The sequence below is a fragment of the Watersipora subatra genome, chromosome 4, assembly GCF_963576615.1.
Source record: "Watersipora subatra chromosome 4, tzWatSuba1.1, whole genome shotgun sequence".
In the NCBI taxonomy this organism is placed as follows: Eukaryota; Metazoa; Bryozoa; class Gymnolaemata; order Cheilostomatida; family Watersiporidae; genus Watersipora; species Watersipora subatra.
The window spans coordinates 49,612,278-49,638,173 of NC_088711.1; the positions used below are offsets into that span (position 1 = coordinate 49,612,278).

At 37.9% G+C, this 25,896-nt stretch overlaps 1 pseudogene; it reads left to right on the top strand.

The window, feature by feature from the left end:
- The first annotated feature begins 3,756 nt into the window (after window positions 1-3,756).
- The window catches only part of LOC137395051 (dolichyl-diphosphooligosaccharide--protein glycosyltransferase subunit STT3A-like), a 349,554-nt pseudogene continuing 327,414 nt past the window's right edge, over window positions 3,757-25,896 (top strand).

The following is a 25,896-nucleotide window of genomic DNA, read 5'->3' on the forward strand; positions in this document are numbered from 1 at the left end:
GCGTCATATTTTTCAAATACTCCGTCAAAATTCTGAAGATACATTTAGCTCTTTTACGGCCGAAGTGAATGCCACCTATATTTTGCCCTCCTTCTGGTGATTCAATATTAACCTTGTTAGATGCAATAAATCGGCTAACTTACCTCCGACTTTTCAAATATGTCTTCAAAATATGAATTGAGAATCCAAAAAAATCTCTAGCAGTTAATATATATTGCTTGCAATTAACCCGCAATGATATTACAGCCTGTGTTCTACTTCAAGATTGTAAATGGATTTCGATACGAACAAAAACAACAAAAGAACTAATTATCGTTGATGTAACCAAGTCATTATTAATACGAGTTTGCGGACACCTTTTTACTGATCACTCGCTATTATGATTTCGCAAAGATCAAAGAATGTCAATAATTTTTCACTATCGACCATGGAATCTCAATTCCATGGTCGATAATTTTTTTTAAATATAAAAAAATGTAAATTCTTAATCTAATACTAACTGATAACCAAAGAAGAACTCTAACAATCCCGTTGTGGCCTTGTCTTCAGCATTTGTAGTGAAATTAAGTGTAACATTTATATTCGTGTCAGCGGAATGCAGTGTCTTATGCTAGTTACCACTCAGGTCTCGCACAGACAGTTAAAGAATAAAAAAAGCATAATATTATTATGCTTTATTATTCATCTTGAGGTGTTGACTGATGTTCTAAAAAAAGAATCAAGGAGATTGACCAACCAGAAGCTGAGATATAGTCAGCCAAACACAGGTCTACCAAAAAACAAAAGTGTTTTGGTAATCATCAATATATGACGTATGAAATCGACTTGTGTGCCATTGGTCAATTAAGCCAACTAATGCGCTCTCCTATAACAATCACGGCGTTTTAATTGGTTGAATCCCTGGAAGTATAGAATAATCAAATTGGGCCTAACAATCATCGCTCCTAGAATTCCGAACCAGTCCCTCTGACGTGTAGATTAGTTGTAGCACAAAATAATTACACGCATCTATTATTTCGCAACATTTCGCTATCTTGCTAGTTCAGCTCAGTTTTGTTGTTCTCCTACTTAGCTTCCCTATTCAGACTCATCTTTAGCGTTGTTCAGATTTTTTAACTATAGCTAATAAATATAATCAATTAAATCAATCATCAATCTCGGTTATCGTTTGGAATTTTCTACAAATTATATTAGTTACATCATTTATTCTATACGCAGTTATATTACTATTTTGTATAATATGCATTATGAATATTATGTAAATCATAAAAAATAATCATAGATAAGATAATAGATCAATAGAAAAATCAAAGCAAAAGTTATCGTTTTCTTTTCTTATAGCAAGAGCAGCACGGTCAAGTTAGTCTTTTTAAGATTATGGCTGTAGTGAACTTCCAGTCTGTTAATAGTGACGATAATCATGAAAATCAACTGAATGCTGCAGTAGATACACAGTAGAAAAATGATGAAGGAACAAAAAGTCCCATTCCTATTTCTTATTCTAAACAAACTGCAATCGCGGATATCGCATATAGACTATACACACGCCGTTCGTTGAACAGATGATTTTCGGAGCATATCCGTGGAGATCGAGTTAAAATTTGAAGCACAATAGTCAAAATCTGCTCTTCTGCTTTAAAAAATCATGGCGAGGGGTTGTGGGCAAATGCCTTTACCACACATTGTTTGGATGATTTTCCTGAGAAACCAGAGCTAGTATGTAAATTATTTACTATCGCGAGAAGCGTTTCACATCTCGTAGCCAAAACAATCATTATACATAACGGCGGTAAGGGTGCGCAACTCCGGCACATGACCATTAAGTCGATTTTATACGTCACAGTTTTCGGCATTTTCGAAGGGTTTTCCTCTGATTCTTGTTTATGTAGACCTGTGTTTGGCTGTCTATATCTCAGCTTCTAGTGGGTCAATCTCCTTGATTCTTTTTTTAGAACATCAGTCAACACCTCAAGATAACTAATAAAGCATAATAATATTATGCTTTCTCTATTCTTTAACAGTTAACTAAGAGCACAGAAATTGGCAACTGCCAGTAATGAGTCCTCGGGCCATATGACATGGTGTGGTTGAATACTTTATGTAAGATGGTAAAAATACCTTCAGGGTCTATAGACCCTGCTCATTGGCAGTATGTTGCCCACGGGAAGAGTCTGGACCCTGCCCATTGGCAACCTATTGCCCACGGGCTGGGGCAGTATGTTGCAGGGCAGGAGGCAGTACTTCAACCTTGTCTACAAACATTGGAGTATTGGGGAGGGGTCAGTACTTCAACCTTACTTAAAAATTCACTCGTATGCTGAGAGAGTTTTTAGGCAAAGTTATTTCTGTTTTGTTTCTAGAATGTTCTGAATGGTTGCCAATTATTTATGAAGCTTTGTTAAAAATGGTTGGAAACCTGCTATACTGTTTCTGGCTACTTTATTTATTCTTACAGTTGAGTACATTATCAGATAGATAAGTATCTGGGTTCACATCTAGCATCCTGGTATGGCTATAATCATGTCGTCTTGACAATGGCCTAGCCTTTGACAGATTTACTGACTTTGCTCATAATAGTGATAGTAAGGAGAACGGTTTAGTTACTGTTTGTTATGTGATATTAGTTTTAACAGGAATACACTACTATAATCTCTTTTAATGACACATCTTATATATATACTCGCCATCAAATGGCACAATAATATTGGTCAAAGAAGTCGTTGCACTTTAATTTTCTTTAGCTACCCACCCTTGTTCATGTTTCCATTTTTCCTATGTTGAAACTAAAATCATTGCGGCTTTCACAGCATTTTACAGATCAATTTTTTTAACAAGTGGCAGAAAAAGTATATATAACTGGCATTATATGTGTTATTGTTATAGATAAAAATTAAAGGCTCTTTAGGTAAAGTCTGCTGTATTTCTATTGGTCTACAGGTTTGATGGTCACATTAGTTGCTTTGTTCAAAGTTTGCACTATTTTAACATGGAATTTGACATCAGAAACATCTGCGTTTTCCTGGCTCCATTTTTCTCGAGCCTCACTACCCTTGTTACATACCTTCTTACCAAGGAGCTCAGGGTTTGTTGCAGTTCTTCTTCGTGCATATTTGAAGGCGTTAATGGCTGGCTAGCTTGCTGAGATCATGAAGGTTAAATGTGTGTTCCTAAGCAACAAATACATATATAAGGGTTGTACATATCTCAGCTGACTTGAAGTGGCAAAAAAGGAAATAATCATTCAACTTTGATTTATTGTTCACTTAGCTAGTCTTAGTTTATATTCCTGTCGTGTTACATCTCAACCTACCTGCACTGCCTGTCAATAATTCCTATAAAGATTAGAGTTGGTAACCGATTTTAGTTTAAGTTTTAACTTGTTACATGACAGTTATAGCTGGTATGAGTTTATGCTAGTATCACATGACAATTATAATTTATATGTAGTTATTTTACAATAATTATACAGTTACTGTATGCATCACATAATCTTATATACCTCAACCTTATGTGTTACATGAACTCTATGGAACTTTCTAACTACAGCATATTAGCTACATAGTGACTACAAAGTGATAGTGCAAGTATATGGGAGAGGTCAAAGTTCAGAATGAGGCATCATCATAACTTGGCATTATGTATAAATCATAACTAGAGTTTAGTAAAAGGAACAAATTGGAAATGACTTTTTGACTTCATGCAGGATCAATCAGCAGGGTCGGTGGCTGCTACCTTCATCTCCATAGTACCAGGCTATATCAGCAGGTCAGTCGCTGGTTCCTATGACAACGAAGGAATCGCCATATTCTGCATGTTCCTAACCTACTACCTCTGGATTAAAGCTGTCAAAACTGGTTCGATCTTTTGGGCTGCTATTTGCTCTATCCCCTACTTTTACATGGTTAGTAGTTTCCCTTTTACATTTATTCATCTCTCAGCTAGCCTTTAGGTAAGACATTATGTTCTCACTCCCATGTATTAGGTATGTTCACACATTTTGTTTAGTTATGTTTATTTTGTTATAATGTATGTTTATTTAGTGATAGTGGATGTTTACATATTGGGTGTTTAAATACCGATCAATACATGGATTGTTGTAACAACCTGTCAGGTTACATTTTAACCCACCTGCACTGCCTGTCAATAATTCCTATAAAACTTGGAATTGGTAACTAATGTTAGTTTTAGCTCTAACTTTGCATATGACAGTTATAGCTGGTATGAGTTTATGCTAGTCTCACATGACAATTATAATTTATATATAGTTATTTTACAATAATTAGAAAAATAGTTAAATAATAGATTTTTAAATAGTGGATGTTTAAATATTGATCAATACACGAATTGTTGTAACATATCCTAACACAGTAATATAAGTACAGTAGACACTCTTATTACGTATACCTCCTATAATGTGAAATCCACATAACGTAAATAATTTATTTAAAGTTTTCGCATCGTACTCTGCCTCTCTTGCCGCAATTATGATAAAAAATGGCGTATACGATTATCCAGCTTAACTTTATTATTATATATACTAGTACCCTGGCAGTCTACGTAGCATCAGAAATCATCAGGTGTGTCGATTAACCCTTTGAACCCTGGCTGTTTTTGGGAATGCGTGTCAGTAACCCTGGGTAATCTGTCCAACGATCCTAAGTTTTTAAACTTTCATTAAATTTATATAAACGTGCTCATAATACAATAATATTTGGTAAAGCACTGGTGACAAAGTTGGGCAACCCACAGCAAATGTCATCAAACAGAAAAAAGGTGCTTCACCATTATTCGGGCTAAAGCTATAAAAGTTTGTACGATTTTATAAAACTCGTAGAAACATTTACTGCAGCATCATATCCATGTAGCACTTGTTCATCATATCCATGTAGCACTTGTTCATCATATCCATGTATCACTTGTTCATCATATCCATGTAGCACTTGTTCATCATATCCATGTAGTACTTGTTCATCATATCCATGTAGCACTTGTTCATCATATCCATGTATCACTTGCTCATCATATCCATGTAGCACTTGTTCATCATATCCATGTAGCACTTGTTCATCATATCCATGTAGCACTTGTTCATCATATCCATGTAGCACTTGTTCATCATATCCATGTAGCACTTGTTCATCATATCCATGTAGCACTTGTTCATCATATCCATGTAGTACTTGTTCATCATATCCATGTAGCACTTGTTCATCATATTCATGTAGCACTTGTTCATCATATCCATGTATCACTTGTTCATCATATCCATGTATCACTTGCTCATCATATCCATGTAGCACTTGTTCATCATATCCATGTAGCACTTGTTCATCATATCCATGTAGCACTTGTTCATCATATCCATGTAGCACTTGTTCATCATATCCATGTATCACTTGTTCATCATATCCATGTATCACTTGTTCATCATATCCATGTAGCACTTGTTCATCATATCCATGTAGTACTTGTTCATCATATCCATGTATCACTTGTTCATCATATCCATGTAGCACTTGTTCATCATATCCATGTAGTACTTGTTCATCATATCCATGTAGCACTTGTTCATCATATCCATGTATCACTTGCTCATCATATCCATGTAGCACTTGTTCATCATATCCATGTAGCACTTGTTCATCATATCCATGTAGTACTTGTTCATCATATCCATGTAGCACTTGTTCATCATATCCATGTATCACTTGCTCATCATATCCATGTAGCACTTGTTCATCATATCCATGTAGCACTTGTTCATCATATCCATGTAGCACTTGTTCATCATATCCATGTAGCACTTGTCCATCAGATTCATGTAGCACTTGTTCATCATATCCATGTATCACTTGCTCATCATATCCATGTAGCACTTGTTCATCATATCCATGTAGCACTTGTTCATCATATCCATGTAGCACTTGTTCATCATATCCATGTAGCACTTGCTCATCATATCCATGTATCACTTGTTCATCATATCCATGTAGCACTTGTTCATCATATCCATGTAGTACTTGTTCATCATATCCATGTAGTACTTGTTCATCATATCCATGTATCACTTGTTCATCATATCCATGTAGCACTTGTTCATCATATCCATGTAGTACTTGTTCATCATATCCATGTAGCACTTGTTCATCATATCCATGTATCACTTGCTCATCATATCCATGTAGCACTTGTTCATCATATCCATGTAGCACTTGTTCATCATAACCATGTAGCACTTGTTCATCATATCCATGTAGTACTTGTTCATCATATCCATGTATCACTTGTTCATCATATCCATGTAGCACTTGTTCATCATATCCATGTAGTACTTGTTCATCATATCCATGTAGCACTTGTTCATCATATTCATGTAGCACTTGTTCATCATATCCATGTAGTACTTGTTCATCATATCCATGTAGCACTTGTTCATCATATCCATGTAGCACTTGTTCATCATATCCATGTAGCACTTGTTCATCATATCCATGTATCACTTGTTCATCATATCCATGTATCACTTGTTCATCATATCCATGTAGTACTTGTTCATCATATCCATTTAGCACTTGTTCATCGTATCCATGTAGCACTTGTTCATCATATCCATGTAGTACTTGTTCATCATATCCATGTATCACTTGTTCATCATATCCATGTAGTACTTGTTCATCATATCCATGTAGCACTTGTTCATCATATCCATGTATCACTTGTTCATCATATCTATGTAGCACTTGTTCATCATATCCATGTAGCACTTGTTCATCATATCCATGTATCACTTGTTCATCATATCCATGTAGCAATTGTTCATCATATCCATGTAGTACTTGTTCATCATATCCATGTAGCACTTGTTCATCATATCCATGTATCACTTGTTCATCATATCCATGTAGCACTTGTTCATCATATCCATGTATCACTTGTTCATCATATCCATGTAGCACTTGTTCATCATATCCATGTAGTACTTGTTCATCATATCCATGTAGCACTTGTTCATCATATCCATGTAGCACTTGTTCATCATATCCATGTAGTACTTGTTCATCATATCCATGTAGCACTTGTTCATCATATCCATGTATCACTTGTTCATCATCTCCATGTAGCACTTGTTCATCATATCCATGTAGCACTTGTTCATCATATCCATGTAGCACTTGTTCATCATATCCATGTAGCACTTGTTCATCATATCCATGTATCACTTGTTCATCATATCCATGTAGCACTTGTTCATCATATCCATGTAGCACTTGTTCATCATATCCATGTAGTACTTGTTCATCATATCCATGTAGTACTTGTTCATCATATCCATGTAGCACTTGTTCATCATATCCATGTATCACTTGTTCATCATATCCATGTAGCACTTGTTCATCATATCCATGTATCACTTGTTCATCATATCCATGTAGCACTTGTTCATCATATCCATGTAGTACTTGTTCATCATATCCATGTAGCACTTGTTCATCATATCCATGTAGCACTTGTTCATCATATCCATGTAGTACTTGTTCATCATATCCATGTAGTACTTGTTCATCATATCCATGTAGCACTTGTTCATCATATCCATGTAGCACTTGTTCATCATATCCATGTAGCACTTGTTCATCATATTCATGTAGCACTTGTTCATCATATCCATGTTGTTATGTTTCTGCACAGAAGCAATCAAATAGAGTATTAAATTAGAGGAATGTGGTTTATTGCACTCTCCAGAGACAACTCATTTGATAACAGAAAACCCAAGTATTTATATGTTTGGTCATAGAAAAGCTTTGTGAAAAGCTACAAGCATTATTAATAGCTATAATGAGACAGTACTATAATATATTAGCTTGTATAAAGCTTTAGCTAATAAGCATAATGTTTGTTGGCAAAGTACCAATAATACTTGGCACTTGCATGACACCTCCTCACTAAGCTAAAGGTTCTTTCTGGTTCTCTTAGACCTTCGGGGTTTGTCTCTGCTATACTCATCTCCATCAGGTAGACGAAGGTTGCGTGGTCTTCTTCTAGACGGAGGTTGCTCTGTTACAGTTGTAGGGGCTGGTAGTTGCAGTTTTGTCTCCTCTGTTATATCAGGTTTATCTCCAGGGTCTTGATCTTCTTCTGTTGAGTATCTTGGTCTGAGTTGTTCAACATGTCTTCTCCAAGTAGGTCACAGGTTTTGTAATAATATAAGGGTTTTTGCAGACACCTGTATTATGCCTTATTGGAATCCCATTATCCCTATTGTATAGCTTTGAATGTGTTTTTATTAGTGTCATTTTTGTGGGCTATTATTACATCCATATTGCTGCAATGTTTATATACCTGCTTACAATGGACCATTTGCGGCAGATAATAATGTTTGTACAACGTCTATTTCTGCATGATAAATTCTTGTACCTTGGTACTCAATCAGTTATTGTTAGTCAGTCAAGCCTTACAGACAAATATATGCATACGAACCTGCAACATGGCGTCGTAGGCAGGATTTAACAAAGAAAATAGACTTCACAGAAACTTCACAAACAAAATGAGTTCATTGAAACCACCAGCGGAGCTAGATTTCAGCAGCTCTCAAAAGGCTTGGCCGGACTGGAGGAAGCGTTTCGAAAGATACAGAAGCGCTTCAGGGCTATGCGAGAGATCAGCACAGAGACAAGTTGACACGCTGATATTTGCCATGGGAGAAGAGGCTGAAGCTATAGCAGATCAAATCCAGATTAGACCACCTAGAGAAGCAGACGAAGCAGCAGGAATTGAAGCCGAAAATGCAGAAGAAACATTATACCTCAGAACTTTAGAAGGGTTCGATAATTACTTCAATCCTAGAAGCAACCACTTGCACTACGCTGTTCTCTTTGGGTCACGTCTTCAACTTGCCGGAGAAACCAACGAACAGTTTATTAGAAACTTACATGAGCTAGCCTCTAAGTGCAGCTGGAATGACGACCAGAGAAATGACATGCTGCGCACTCGCTTACTTGCCGGAATGAGAGACAAAGCACTAGCCCGAGATTTACAGATCAATCCCGACGTTACACTCGAGGAAATCAAGCAACAACTTCGCACTAAGGAAATAATTCTGGAGAACCAAAAAGCGGAAATAGATGGCGACAAAGCTACTGTACTAACTACCCACGTTCGCTTTCACAAAAGAACATCACATCATTCACATGCCAAAACGCAATCTCACCCAACGACATCAGGAAGAAACTCGACGACTATAAACAGACACAGTAACAATCCTCAATATATTCATGGATGTAAATACTGCGGATCATCTCACGACCGAGGAAGATGCCCTGCATATGGCAAAGAATGCATGAACTGTAAACGCCGGGGACATTTTGCCAAGGTATGCAAATCTAAACAGCAGGGCTCCATCGCATCATCTCACAAGAAACGTGTAAACGAACTTTCGGTAGCTTCCAAAGAAAGCCTGTGCGACGGAGACGTAAGTGAAACTTTCTACGTGCATGCTGTAGATAGTCCTACTAACCATGCTAGACCAGTAAGTACTAATCAGTCAGACAATAAGTGGCTAATTAATGTGAAGGTTCATGGCAAGCCTATTGATGTTCAGGTTGACACAGGTGCCCAAGTTAGTGTGATGCCCAAACAAATGTTTTTAGAGTTAGGCTTGACACGGGTTGTTAGAACTGGAGCTACATTAGTGGGTTTCTCGGGGCGGGCTATACCAGTTGTTGGCAAGGCTGAGTTGAGTGTTGAAATTCCTGAAAATGGTTTAAGCACAGAAACAACATTCTATATCACTGAGACTAGGGACACAACTCTGCTAGGGTTACCTGCTGTCAGAGCACTTGGACTAATACCTAGCATAGCAAAAATTGCGCAAGCTTCCAAGCCTGATGCCATTGCTATTTCTGACATGGTATCAGAGTTTCCTGCAGTTTTTGAAGGTTTGGGATGTTTTGAGAAACCAGCAAAATTAGAGTTGAAACAAACAGCAGAACCAAAAGCAGTGCCCCCTCGACAAGTGCCTCACCACATGCGACAGAAATTAAAAACAGAGCTAACAAAACTTGAGAATTCTGGTGTCATAGTTCGTGATCACGAGCCCTCACAGTGGCTGACACCATTGGTAATAGTGAATAAACCGAATGGTAACATCAGAATATGCTTAGACCCACAGTATTTGAATAGCCAGTTAATTAGAACTCAATGTTCAATTCCCACCAACACGGAAATATTTGCCAGGATCTCAGGGTCCAAGTACTTTAGCACTTTAGACGCTAAGCAGGGGTTCCATCAGATACAACTAGATCATGATTCCTCAAAATTGACTAGCTTTGTCACTCCATTTGGCAAGTATAGATATGTAAGGCTACCCATGGGTGTAAGCAATGCACCTGAGTTATTCCATCAGCGCATGGCAGATGCATTGTCGGGTCTTGAAGGGGTGGAAATTTACATTGATGACATTCTTGAACATGCTGCAACAGTAGATGAGCACAACGTAAGGCTTAGGAAAGTGCTAGAGAGATGTATGCGGCTAGGCATTACATTGAATGCAGAAAAATGTGTCTTGTTGAAACAGTCTATTCAATATTTGGGCCACAATCTAACTGCTGAGGGGGTGCGAGCATGTAAGTCAAAAGTCGAAGCAGTAAAAAACATGACTGTGCCAGAAGATAAGAAAGCAGTGCAAAGGTTTTTGGGATTTGTTGGCTACTTGTCAAAATTCATTCCAAACTTGTCCGAACACACACACCCCTTGAGAGAGATCAGCAAGAAACATGCACAATTCATTTGGGAATCCCCACAATTGAAATCATTCAACCAAATCAAAGAGCTCATAAGTGCAGCACCAACACTGGCATTTTATGATGAGTCTAAGCCCATAGTGTTGTCAGCAGACAGTTCTTCTCATAGCCTAGGTGCCGTTCTAATGCAGGACGGGAGGCCAATAGAATTTGCAGCTAAGTCTTTGACTGATTGTCAGCAGCGTTACAGCCAAATTGAAAAAGAGCTTTTGGCTATTGTTTTTGCTTGCAGCAGGTTCAAATATTATTGTTGGGGACGTGAAAAAGTAGTGGTAGAGACTGACCATCTTCCACTCATTGGATTGCTGAAGAAAGATATCAATGGCTTGTCTCCCAGACTTCTGCTATGCGCCTACAGTTGTTATCGTATCCACTTACTGTCGAGTTAAAGTACAAGCCAGGGGCAGAAATGGTGTTGGCAGATACTCTGTCTAGAGCTTGCCGCGAGGGCACTGACCTCCATGATGACCTACAGGTTGATCCATTATTGTCTGTTTGTGAAGTAGTAATTAGATCAGCTGATGTGATGAGCAAGTATCAACGCGCTACAAGTAGTGACAAGGAATTAGCAGTGGTTAAGCGCTACGTAGAAAATGGATGGCCTACATGCAAGAAAAGTTGCGCTGCAATGGCAATGCCTTACTGGAACTTGAGACACAACTTGTCTACTCTTGATGGTGTGGTTTTCTATGGTTCAAGGTTGATCATACCTGTTGCATTGCGCGACGAGGTTGTGGAGTCATTGCACACAGCTCACCAGGGTACAACAAAAACAGTGCAGCGGGCATCACAATCAGTGTTTTGGCCTGGTTTGAGACGTAGGATAGAAGAGAAATGCATGTCATGCGAACCATGTCGCCAGGCTGAGAGGAATGAGAAAAAAGAGCCTTTGATACCATTCTCAGTGCCAGACTATCCATTCGAGGCAATAGGTATTGACATATTCCACTTGAATGGAGCAGACTATCTGCTAGCTGTTGACTATCTGAGTAAGTGGCCAATAATAAAGCAATTAGCTAGAAACATGTCAAGCAAAACTGTTATCTTGGCACTGCAACAAATATTTAGTGATTTTGGCACACCTGCACAAATTGTTTCAGACAATGGGCCACAGTTCAGTTCTAGGGCATTTTCAGAATTCTGCAAGGGAAATAGCATTGAGCACAAATCCAGTTCACCTCTCCATCCTTCAGGAAATGGGCAAGTGGAGAGAGTAGTAGGCACAGTGAAAGCTATGATGACTAGATGTCAGGCTGAGGGCAAGAGTTGGTATCCAGGCTTAACTGCACTTAGAAATACTCCTATCAGCAAGGAGTTGCCCTCTCCAGCTGTGTTGTTGCAAGGCCGTAAGCTGCGCGAAAGAATGCCAGAATCTGTTGATAGTTACAAGGTTATAGGCTATGACTTGGTTGATGTGCGCAAAAAGTTGGCAGCTCGGCAGTGTCAGTCAAAATACCACCATGATAGGCACAGTGGACCAAGCAAAACAACCATCAAACTAGGCCAGCAGGTTTACTTCAAAACTGCTCAAGGCAAATGGATACCAGGGGTAGTTGTAGAGGTGGTAGGTGAGAGATCATACGCAATTGAGGTAGAGGGTGGACAGATATTTCGTAGGAACAGGAAGGATATCAGGTTAGGTAGTGTTGAACATCCAACTAAAATATTTAGCAAGTCGCTGCCCAGTGCTGTGCCAGCAGCTGGAACTAAGGTACATGCACACACAACTCCTAGTTCTGTGCCAAATCAGAATGTTAACATTCAAACTCATGCTTTGCCAGCAGCCCCCTGCACTTTGGAGCCTTCTGGGGTGGTGACAGTGCCACAATCTAGGTCAGGTCGTACTCTACGGAAACCTGGAAAATTTAAAGACTATATTTTGTATTAAAATTGGCTGCCTGCTTGTCGTATGAACCTCTAAATAGCTTGCTATATGTGTATTAGTAATCACGCATATTATAACCATTGCTTCACTGCTTGAATTTATGGGAAAGGAGGTGTCACAGGTTTTGTAATAATATAAGGGTTTTTGCAGACACCTGTATTATGCCTTATTGGAATCCCATTATCCCTATTGTATAGCTTTGAATGTGTTTTTATTAGTGTCATTTTTGTGGGCTATTATTACATCCATATTGCTGCAATGTTTATATACCTGCTTACAATGGACCATTTGCGGCAGATAATAATGTTTGTACAACGTCTATTTCTGCATGATAAATTCTTGTACCTTGGTACTCAATCAGTTATTGTTAGTCAGTCAAGCCTTACAGACAAATATATGCATACGAACCTGCAACACCTTTGGTACCACTTTGACATTGAGACTACGAGTTCCATATATCTTAGTAACAATGGCTGGAACCCATCTAGGTTGTCTGTTGTGTCTAGGTCCATGATACAAGGCATAGCATGGTGCTCCAAGATTGTAGCTGTGTATCTTGCTAACTGTCTTTTCTGCAGATCGGTTGACTTCTCTGGATTGATGAAACTGTGCTATGTGTGCGGGTGATGGCAATAGGGTGTCAATCTTGCATCTCATCTGTCTTCCATTCAGCAGCTGACTGGGAGAGTATCCTGTAGGAAGTGGTGTCCTTCTATAGTGCATCAGGAACTGTTGTAGTGCAGATTTAGGTGGGAGTGACGATTTCTTCATGGCTTGTTTGAAGGATTGTACTAGTCTTTCAGCTGCGCCATTTGTAGCTGGATGGTAGGGTGCTCCAGTGAGGTGAACAATGCTTCTCTCTTGACACCACTGCTGAAACTCTCCTGAGGTGAAGCTGGTAGCATTGTCAGTGACTATGGCGTGAGGGTATCCAAAGTGTGCGAATATCTCCTCTAAGATGTCTGTGGTAGCTCTGGTAGAAGTAGATGAAGTCCTGTGTATGCATGGATACTTTGAGTAGGCATCTATCATCACTAGCCATTGGCTGCCCATGAAGTTTACTGCATGATCTAAGTGAAGACGACTCCATGGCTTCTCAGGTAGCATCCAGGGATGTATAGGATACTTCTGTGGAAGCTTCTGGTGTTCCGCACAGGCAGTGCACTGTCGGCTTGTCTCCTCTATATCAGAGTCAATGCGAGGCCAATAGACAGCAGTTCGAGCTAGCTTCTTCATTCTTTCCATTCCAAAGTGTCCAAGTTGAAGGATCTTTAATACTTCCTGTTGTAACTTGACAGGAATGACTACTCTGTTGCCATATAGAAGACAACCTTCAGTGATAGAAAGTGAATCTGAGATCTTGTGGAAGAGTGACAGCTGAGTCTCCTTCATCTCTTTGTTACCAGGCCATCCTTCTGCTGTGTAGCGCATTACTGTGGCTAGTGTTGGGTCTTTCTTTGTCTCCTTTGCTAGAACATTGTAGACTGTAGAGTTGAGCTGTTGTCCAATAGTGTGAATAGTGCATACTGTATCAACATCATCCTCATCTTCTCTTGCATCAAACTCTTTATCAGGTCCAACTGGCAGTCTTGAGAGGACATCTGCATTTTGATGATGCTGGGTAGATCTGTATTCTATGGTGTAGTCATACTGATTTAGTACCAGTGCCCATCTTGCTAGTCTGTTGGCTGCTAGAGCTGGAACTCCTTTGGTAGGTCCTAGAAGTGTGAGAAGAGGTCTGTGGTCAGTTACCAAGATAAACCGTCGACCATACAGGTACTGGTGATACTTCTTTAGAGCAAATATGATTGAGAGAGCTTCTTTTTGTATTTGTCCATATTTCCTCTGTGTGCTGGTCAGTGTTTTTGAAACATTGGCTATTGGTCTCTCACTTCCATCAGGATAACGATGAAATAGTACAGCTCCCAGTCCAGTTTCTGAAGCATCACATGAGATTCCAATGTCATGATCTGCGTTGAAGTGTGCTAAGACACTATCAGTTGATAGCATATCTTTCAGTTTGTTGAAGCTATTTTCTTGTTCAGTGCCCCACTTCCAGGTCTCTCCTTTGCGTGTCAGTTTATGCAATGGTCCTGTGAGTTGTGACAGATTGGGTATGAACTTGCTGTAGAATTGTGTAGCTCCTAAGAAAGATCTTAGCTGAGTTAAGTCTGTTGGGACTGGCATCTGTTGTACTGCATCTGCCTTCTTTCCTTTAGTGATTCCCTTTGAAGTGAGTTTGTGTCCCAGATACTCTACTGTCGGTTGAACAAAACAGCACTTGTCTTTTCTACATCTGAGCCCTCTTTCTTCTAATCTTTGAAGAAGTCGACGTAAGTTTTGTAGATGGCTCTCTGCATTGGCTCCACTCACTAGTATATCATCTAGGTATACTGCTACTCCTGGGAGGTCTTGTGTCAGTTGCTCCATGATTTCTTGAAAATACCCTGGTGCTGAGCTTATGCCAAAGGGCAACCTCTTCTGTAGTAGTACTCCTCGGTGTGTTGATTTTCTGGTGCCAACAATATTTGATTGTAGGCATCTGCTAAATCAATCTTTGTGTAGCAATAGCCTCCACCTAGTTTTCTGATTAGATCTTCTGGTAGTGGGATAGGTTTCCTATGTGTTTCTAGCTGATTATTGATAGTCTTGGAGTAGTCTCCACATACTCTGATCTTCCCTGCAGCTTGACCTGTTGTAGATTTGCGTACAGGTACAAATGGTGTTCCATACTGGTTGAATTGAGTTGGTCCCCATATGCCTTTAGCTACACCTGCTTCGTATGCTTGGTTGAGCTCTTCTGTCAAGGCAATAGGAACTGGTCTGGGTCGGCAGAAGACTGGCTTTGTTGAAGGTTTGAAGTTTATCTCTAGTTCAAAGTTCTTGAGACATCCTAGCTCGTCTTTGAATATTTCTGGAAATTCTTTGCACATCTCCTTACACTTGATTTGTAACCTCCCATCTGGCTGGTTCTCTGTGATTGTTGATACAAGGTTCTGTTGTAGCTTGTCATCAATAGAGATGCCTAGTTGCTGTATAGCAGTTCTTCCTAGTAGGTTGAGATCTTGTACAGCACTAATCACAAATGGTAGTCTGACTTCTTTCTGTGCATCCAATTGGGCAGTTAGCTCACATCTGCCAAGTGTCTCTATGAGATGTCCTGAGGCTGATTTGTAGTTAACTGTAGTAGGTTTTAGGTTTGGCTTTCCTAGATTCTCCCATATTGATTTACAGATGAAGTTGTCACAAGCTCCAGTGTCCAGTTCAAGTGTGAAGTTGTCTCCCTCCAGTTTGATGTTTTCAGCAAGTTTCACCATCTTGGTTGATGTGCATTCTATCATCTTTACTGGTTTTCCTGCTGCAGATGATTTCTTTTTCTTGCATGCTCTTTCTATGTGACCTTGTTTAGAACAAAAGTTGCAGGTGGCTGCTTTGAATCTGCAGTCATCCGCTGTATGGTTAGTTCGGTCACATCTGTAGCATAGCTTTCCTTCCTTCTGCTTGTCAGGTGTAGAGTTGTTTTTCTGGAGTGGTTTGTATCTTGATTTCTGTTGAGCAACCTTGTTGACTTTAGACGAGTTTCCATAAACTGTCTCTTTGGCAACTTTAGCTGCTTCTTCTATTTCCTGTGCTACCTGTATAGCTTTGTTGAAGTTGAGTTCATTGTCCTTGACCTTGAAGAGAGATTTGAGAACTGCTTCATTGTTTACAGAGCAGATAAATCTTGTTCTGAGAGCCTCATCTAATGGATCTGTAATGTCTATGAAGGCACATGTAGTTGCATCTTGACGAATTCTGGCAGCTAACTCTTGAATAGTTTCTCCAGGTTTCCTCTGCATGTCACTCCAATACTTGTAACGCTCTCTAACAATGAAGCGCTTAGGGTCATACTGGTCTTTGAGAAATTCCAGTATTTCATCCATGTCGAGGTCGTTGATCTGCTTGGGTGTTGAAAGCTGAGCTGCCATATTACTAAGCTGCTTATAGAGTGTAGGCTGTTGGTTGGTGAGAAAAGTGCCAGCAATCTTGTCTTGATGAATAGAATTTGCTGCAATGAAGGTGTTGAATCTGTCTATGTAATCTGTTAGTAGCTCTGCTGTTGGGTCAAAACCTGGGAAGGCTGGAACAGCGGTTGCAGCTGTTTCTTGTTTCCGTTGTAGGTTTTGTAGTAGTAGCTCCATCAGTTTCTTATTCTCCTCCATTCTTTCATCTAGCTGTTGTCTATGCTCTTCTTGCTGACGTCTGTATTCCTCTTGCTGCTGTCTCTGGTCCTCCTGCTGCTTCTGCATTAGCTTGATCAGGTCTGCTACTTCTGCCATTGTAGTGGTGCAATTTTGAACAGTTACTCTTGTAATAAACTAGAACTCTTTGTATCGATTTTATCAATGATAAAATCTGATTTTATCATTGATCAATGATTTTATCAATGATAAAATCTGAACAAAACTCTTTGTAACTGTTCCAAAGAGAAATCCTTGTCGCCAATTAGCTTCTGTTATGTTTCTGCACAGAAGCAATCAAATAGAGTATTAAATTAGAGGAATGTGGTTTATTGCACTCTCCAGAGACAACTCATTTGATAACAGAAAACCCAAGTATTTATATGTTTGGTCATAGAAAAGCTTTGTGAAAAGCTACAAGCATTATTAATAGCTATAATGATACAGTACTATAATATATTAGCTTGTATAAAGCTTTAGCTAATAAGCATAATGTTTGTTGGCAAAGTACCAATAATACTTGGCACTTGCATGACACATGTAGCACTTGTTCATCATATCCATTTAGCACTTGTTCATCATATCCATGTAGCACTTGTTCATCATATCCATGTAGCACTTGTTCATCATATCCATGTAGCACTTGTTCATCATATCCATTTAGCACTTGTTCATCATATCCATGTAGCACTTGTTCATCATATCCATGTAGTACTTGTTCATCATATCCATGTAGCACTTGTTCATCATATCCATGTATCACTTGTTCATCATATCCATGTAGCACTTGTTCATCGTATCCATGTATCACTTGTTCATCGTATCCATGTAGCACTTGTTCATCATATCCATGTATCACTTGTTCATCATATCCATGTAGCACTTGTTCATCATATCCATGTATCACTTGTTCATCGAATCCATGTAGCACTTGTTCATCATATCCATGTATCACTTGTTCATCATATCCATGTAGCACTTGTCTATCATATCCATGTAGTACTTGTTCATCATATCCATTTAGCACTTGTTCATCATATCCATGTAGCACTTGTTCATCATATCCATGTAGTACTTGTTCATCATATCCATGTAGCACTTGTTCATCATATCCATGTAGTACTTGTTCATCATATCCATGTAGCACTTGTTCATCATATCCATGTATCACTTGTTCATCATATCCATGTAGCACTTGTTCATCATATCCATGTAGTACTTGTTCATCATATCCATGTATCACTTGTTCATCGTATCCATGTATCACTTGTTCATCGTATCCATGTAGCACTTGTTCATCGTATCCATGTATCACTTGTTCATCATATCCATGTATCACTTGTTCATCATATCCATGTAGCACTTGTTCATCATATCCATGTATAACTTGTTCATCATATCCATGTAGCACTTGTTCATCATATCCATGTAGCACTTGTTCATCATATCCATGTAGTACTTGTTCATCATATCCATTTAGCACTTGTTCATCATATCCATGTAGCACTTGTTCATCATATCCATGTAGTACTTGTTCATCATATCCATGTAGCACTTGTTCATCATATCCATGTATCACTTGTTCATCATATCCATGTAGCACTTGTTCATCGTATCCATGTATCACTTGTTCATCGTATTCATGTAGCACTTGTTCATCATATCCATGTAGTACTTGTTCATCATATCCATGTAGCACTTGTTCATCATATCCATGTATCACTTGTTCATCATATCCATGTAGCACTTGTTCATCATATCCATGTATCACTTGTTCATCATATCCATGTAGCACTTGTTCATCATATCCATGTAGCACTTGTTCATCATATCCATGTAGCACTTGTTCATCATATCCATGTAGCACTTGTTCATCATATCCATGTAGCACTTGTTCATCATATCCATGTATCACTTGTTCATCATATCCATGTATCACTTTTTCATCATATCCATGTAGCACTTGTTCATCATATCCATGTATCACTTGTTCATCATATCCATGTAGCACTTGTTCATCGTATCCATGTATCACTTGTTCATCGTATCCATGTAGCACTTGTTCATCATATCCATGTAGTACTTGTTCATCATATCCATGTAGCACTTGTTCATCATATCCATGTATCACTTGTTCATCATATCCATGTAGCACTTGTTCATCATATCCATGTATCACTTGTTCATCATATCCATGTAGCACTTGTTCATCGTATCCATGTATCACTTGTTCATCGTATCCATGTAGCACTTGTTCATCATATCCATGTAGTACTTGTTCATCATATCCATGTAGCACTTGTTCATCATATCCATGTAACACTTGTTCATCATATCCATGTAACACTTGTTCATCATATCCATGTAGCACTTGTTCATCATATCCATGTAGCACTTGTTAATCATATCCATGTAGCACTTGTTCATCATATCCATGTAGCACTTGTTCATCATATCCATGTAACACTTGTTCATCATATCCATGTAACACTTGTTCATCATATCCATGTAGCACTTGTTCATCATATCCATGTATCACTTGTTCATCATATCCATGTAGCACTTGTTCATCATATCCATGTAGCACTTGTTCATCATATCCATGTAGTACTTGTTCATCATATCCATGTAGCACTTGTTCATCATATCCATGTAGTACTTGTTCGTCATATCCATGTAGTACTTGTTCATCATATCCATGTAGCACTTGTTCATCATATCCATGTAACACTTGTTCATCATATCCATGTATCACTTGTTCATCATATCCATGTAGCACTTGTTCATCATATCCATGTAGCACTTGTTCATCGTATCCATGTATCACTTGTTCATCATATCCATGTAGCACTTGTTCATCATATCCATGTAGTACTTGTTCATCATATCCATGTAGCACTTGTTCATCATATCCATGTAACACTTGTTCATCATATCCATGTAACACTTGTTCATCATATCCATGTAGCACTTGTTCATCATATCCATGTAGCACTTGTTCATCATATCCATGTAGCACTTGTTCATCATATCCATGTAGCACTTGTTCATCATATCCATGTAACACTTGTTCATCATATCCATGTAACACTTGTTCATCATATCCATGTAGCACTTGTTCATCATATCCATGTAGCACTTGTTCATCATATCCATGTAGCACTTGTTCATCATATCCATGTAGCACTTGTTCATCATATCCATGTATCACTTGTTCATCATATCCATGTAGCACTTGTTCATCATATCCATGTATCACTTGTTCATCATATCCATTTAGCACTTGTTCATCATATCCATGTAGCACTTGTTCATCATATTCATGTAGCACTTGTTCATCATATCCATGTAGCACTTGTTCATCATATCCATGTAGCACTTGTTCATCATATCCATGTAGCACTTGTTCATCATATCCATGTATCACTTGTTCATCATATCCATTTAGCACTTGTTCATCATATCCATGTAGCACTTGTTCATCATATTCATGTAGCACTTGTTCATCATATCCATGTAGCACTTGTTCATCATATCCATGTAGCACTTGTTCATCATATCCATGTAGCACTTGTTCATCATATCCATTTAGCACTTGTTCATCATATCCATGTAGCACTTGTTCATCATATCCATGTAGCACTTGTTCATCATATCCATGTAGCACTTGTTCATCATCATTTCATGACTCAAAATATACTGGAAAATTATAATTAGTATTATACAATTTTTTATTTGCATCAAAATAGTTTATGGCCTACCGTTCTAATAAAATTAGTTATTAAAAACGAAGAAAGTAGGTAAAGATATTTGAAAACTGTTAGAAGTGGAAGCGAAATTTCTGGTCTAACATCTCGTGCTAAAATTAAACAGATTAGTTTGCGTTGTTGCCTAGAAACAGCAATTGTAAACAGAGTCGCGCCAATGCCGGTTTTGCGGCCACTAGGGTTTCTGACGCACCCTACGTAATACTGCAAACGCGGCCGTTAGGGTTCAATGGGTTAACCACAGAGATTAAGTAGTTGTGCAGTTGTTCAGAAATATTTAAAGGCAATAAATGAGTGCTGCATGTCACGCGTTGTAGTCTCATCAAATGCTCTCTTTTATCATAACATCAAAATTTGGAGACGATAGGCAGACGGTCAGACGGGCGCTTCCATTATTACGCATAGTAGAGATATAGATTTGTTTTACTTTATTATTCCTAACATTAATGATTAGTTAACTTTATTAATTATTACTACTTTAATTATTTATGCTATTATATTACTTTACTTCTAGTATCCTTCATGTCAAGCTCATATTGTTATATTAAGTTAGCCATTTATTATGAGACATTTCATTTAGCCGAGTTATTATAATTAGATAACTTTAAAAGACAGGAAGTATATTCCTTAGATGATTCAACTGAGTCATCTTATCTTTTACTGGATTTTTCTAAAGGTCAAAATCACTGTTAGTTTGAGACGATAGTGTTAACATTTTTGATAGGTTTTACAGTGACTGCTGCTGTTTGCAAGTTCATTGAGAGCTCAATAGGATTGTTCATGTCACAATTTGTATGACTGAGTCTCACACTTTTCTTTTCATGTCCGAGTTTTGCACTTGTTGTCTCTGATATGTTATAGCATTTAGTTTGTCCAAGTTTTGTACTACTTGCCTTGTATATAATGCACATCAGTTTTTGGCTGCCAGGTGTCATTTTGGTGAGGCTATGTATTTCCTATCAACCTTATCCCTCTTCACTTGTTGGCACTTATGGTTACCGGAAGGATCTCTCACAGAATATATGTAGCCTACAGCGCAGTTAGTACTATGAGATACACTAGCGTTTATGAGATACAATCTTGTCTATGAGATATACCTGCATCTATGGGATATGCTTGTCTCTATGAGATACACTCGCCTTCATGACGTCTTTTATACTATCATTTTTGAAAATAAAATTTTAGTTTAAAATGTATCTAAAAAGTTGCCTATTTTTTTCTGTTAATGGAGATTGTAAAATGTGAGGAACCTAGGCTAAATTGCCAAATGAATAAACATTGTGTGCATTCCTATGAATTACTTTAGTGCACTAGTTCATTATACGGTTGTAGTACGACCTTACGACTTAGTAGCCTGTGTTCAGGCTGTTATTCACAATCAATATAATATCAATTAGACAAGCAGTCTTCACCCTTTGTTCAATTGTTCAGACGAGTTTAAAATTGTATTTTCCATTAATCATTAGGTATCAAAGCAAGCAAGTTAAGGACACGGTATGCATGTTTGACCCAGAGATATATCTCCCCTTGATTTTGTTTTGGTTCAAAGAAAGCCAATGCAATGGCATCAATTTGGATTACTAAATTTCTGAGCCATGTTATTTATAAATCAAGCTTGTCGGATCTGTGTCTACTAGTGTAATGGCCGTGTGATAGCTTTATGTTATGTTGTTGAGCGTCATCCTAGAGTTGTTGGTATTTTTGTTACAGGTTTATTGTCTTGGTACCCTCTTGTTTATCTCCTTTGTTGGATTCTAACCAGTACAGTCGAGTGAACAAATTGCTGTAAGTACCTACTCGTCGTTGTGGTAAAAGGGGAGATGTAGGGCTACACAATATGTAAACAACGGTTGACAATTTGAAATCTAACCTTGTACACACGAGCAAGCCTTTTCACCCTATATCGGTTACCAAACTCCACTTGCCTGTAAAAGTACTTGAGGTAGCGCAATTCTTTGTGGTCTGAATATCATATTGGAGCTCCGAATCTGTTATAACCAAATGAAAAAAGTAGAAGTAATGTATTGCAAAGAGTAAAACTCAATAAAAAAGGGAAGTAAAGTATTGCAAATAGTGTCAGGAAAACTGGTGTGTTTCCCTTACTGCTGCACAAGGACACAAACCACTGAATGCAAAGCAATAGAATTATATATATTTGACAATATATGTAATAATACTACTGCAGAAGGTTAGCTGATCTTAAGAAGAGATGATCTTTTAACATGCCTTTCCCCAGGCGATAAGATATCCAATTGACTAAGCGGGATTTTTCGTTTCTTGGGGGGTTGGAAGTGTCATTGCTAATTTGACAAAGTTTCAAAAACTAAGTTTAATCGACTCGAAACTTCAGTATTACAAGATCAAAAGTATACTGCGCAAAGCAGCAAAAGTTTCATAAGCCGGAAGTGTGGAAGTACAAAAAGAACTAACGTTCTGTCAGCAGCCGCTCTTTAGTTCTCGGTCAGCTAAAAGTGCCTTCGCAAGTTTTGCTATGCGTCAAGAACGAATAGTCTAATGGACTTGAAGCTATGAATTTATATTCACATTGTATACACAGAAAACAATTGTATACGCACGGACAAAATTTTTTTAATCTTGTATATACTGGAAGTACAGAAAAAGCCAGCGGAACTATGAATCCAAGGTGAATCAGATAGGTAAACATTTCCCTGAATTATCTGGAGCGCATGTGTAAAAGTGTTAAACTTAAATTGTTTTAAGCGTTCAGAAGTTGTCTTATCATAAGCTAGAATATGATAGCACAAGATATGATATAGTGAAACTAGTTGACTTTAAAAGTAAGTGAAGTTTGCTGCATAAAATTATTCCTTATCCCTTTCACTGCCGTACGCACATTTATGCGAAATCTATGGTTGACTGCAGTGCGCGAATTTTCTGGCAATTGCATAGTAACCTAATTTTATTATTCGTTGACAACATAGCCAACAACCTTTAGTACCTTTATGGTATTGACAGTATTGTTCGGAAACTCTATAAAGTTAGCCTAAGTTTGCGAAGCAATTTTGAATCTTTGTTTAGGATTTTCCAACTCAAAAATGCACATTTTTTATTTTTAATGTTCAAAATATTTATTGTTACTTGGCTCCCTCAAGTACCTCCCAAGTCAGAAAATTAAAAAGCTTATGTTGATGGCATTATGGCCGATTCCGATTTTAGTGATTACACAAATAATGAAAGCAATAGCTCTGATGACGATGAAATTAATATTAGTGTTGCAACAAGATGGCATTTTCAAAATTATAGTTTCACATAGTTTTAGCAAGCTATATAATATAGCCACAAAATTATAGCTTCACATACATGTAGCTTTAGCAAGCTATGTAGTATAGCTAAATTGACAATTTTTGCATATGGATGTTTGTAAACATTTAAAACAGTTAACAACATAAAATATACTTGTAACAATTTTTTCTTCAACGATGTTTAAAATTGAAAAATTATGAGTATGTATCTTGCTCCAAAATCAGCAATTTTCAGTAAAATGGCTGGCAGTAGGCCAAAAGCTAAATTCCTACACGGATGGCAGTGCAAGGGTTAAGATCAGGTTTGTTATACAAAAATTAGTAATTGGTATCTTAAAGGTTGGCTTTCAACAATTTACATTACAGTTATTTGGTATCAAAAAGTTCACAATGTCTTACTCTGCTGTGTGGTAGGTTCAAAATATGTGGAAATGTGATTACAAGCTCATAAAGCTCAAAAACAAACAGTTAAAAAGCGACTGTAGGTTGGAATCCCTTATTTTGATGTCGTACTCAACTCGACGTGGTTATTGTTTTGACACATGGTGTTATTACCCGAAATGAAAAGCCAATTAAAGGCACAATATAAAACGTCTCGGGGCACTAGTTTAGGACTAACACTTTGGGTTCTACCAAAAAGCCCTTATCAAATATACATGTAGATGCTTGCTACTTAACAGTTTCTTTTCAGCCTTGTAGAATCATCTAGTCATAATCTTATCATGTGACCCATATTTCCTAAAAAAATGGGGCAAGCAATTTTCACAATGTGCATTTGTCGACCAGCTTAGGTGACCAACAGGCTCCTCATATTTATCAAATGATGGTATGCCCCTTCCAGCTAAGAATAAAAAAATTAAACTGATTTTAAGGCCAGGTTTGTAGTTATCAGTGCTCCAAGTGACAGCATTACGATGATAACGAAATAGATGCCTAAAGACAGTAGATATGGTTTTCATTGAATGCATGAAGTTTATTCGTGAAAGTATTTTGATGAATGAGGTCGCATGAAGGTGTTAACAGAAGCACATCGTGTTCAACTACGTCATACTTGAGCTGTTTTGATAGGGGTTCCAACCTACTGCTGTTTTCGTGATGGCTGCGATTAACTGTTTGTTTTTCATCTTCTACGAGCTTGTAATCACATTTCCACATATTTTGAACCTACAACATAGCAGAGTAAAACATGGTGAACCTTTTGATACCAAATAACTGTAATGTAAACTTTTTTGCAAGTCAACCTTTAAGATACATCCTGTTAGTCTAGTTTTTAATTTATCTATAAACTAGCCGGGCTAGCCGTTGTTGTCTGCATATTAAAATCAGCTTATAAACAATGAGAGTTGCCTGTCACTCGCTATCAGATTGGCACATTTCCAATGTACAATTTGAGTAAGCTGACCAATAAGAAGTACTACTCTCCGTGACTTACGGCCACGATTTTTCGTCTTGATTAAAAGCAGTAGCCCGTTTGCTCCCATATACCGACATATATCGCCTAGCGATTACATCAAGCTTGTGTGGCTAAATTGGTAGGGCGTCGGACTGGCAAATTGGAAGTTCTGAGATCAAATCTTCGGCGATGTGGATTCTTTATTCCAAGATTTTAATAGTTTTAGCTGGACACAATCAATGATGACAAAGTTTGAAAAATATACATATAGACTAGCTGTAGAACCCAGTGTAGCCCGGGTAATAAAAAGTTTTTGAAAAGAAGAATTATTTGTATGTAACGTATAACAACATTTGCCATTCTAAATTTCAAACCAAATATCTTTAGAAAAGTGTTTTGTGTAATAGATATAAATTAACAGAGAAAATAAAAACAATTGTAAAGGTTTTCAAACTTTGTCCAACAACTTTTAAATTTCATGTCTTGAGCAAAAACCTTTGTGCAGGTAAAAGAATTTTAAAATATAAAACTACTATAAAAAGGTTTAAATGTAAATGTGAAATAACTAG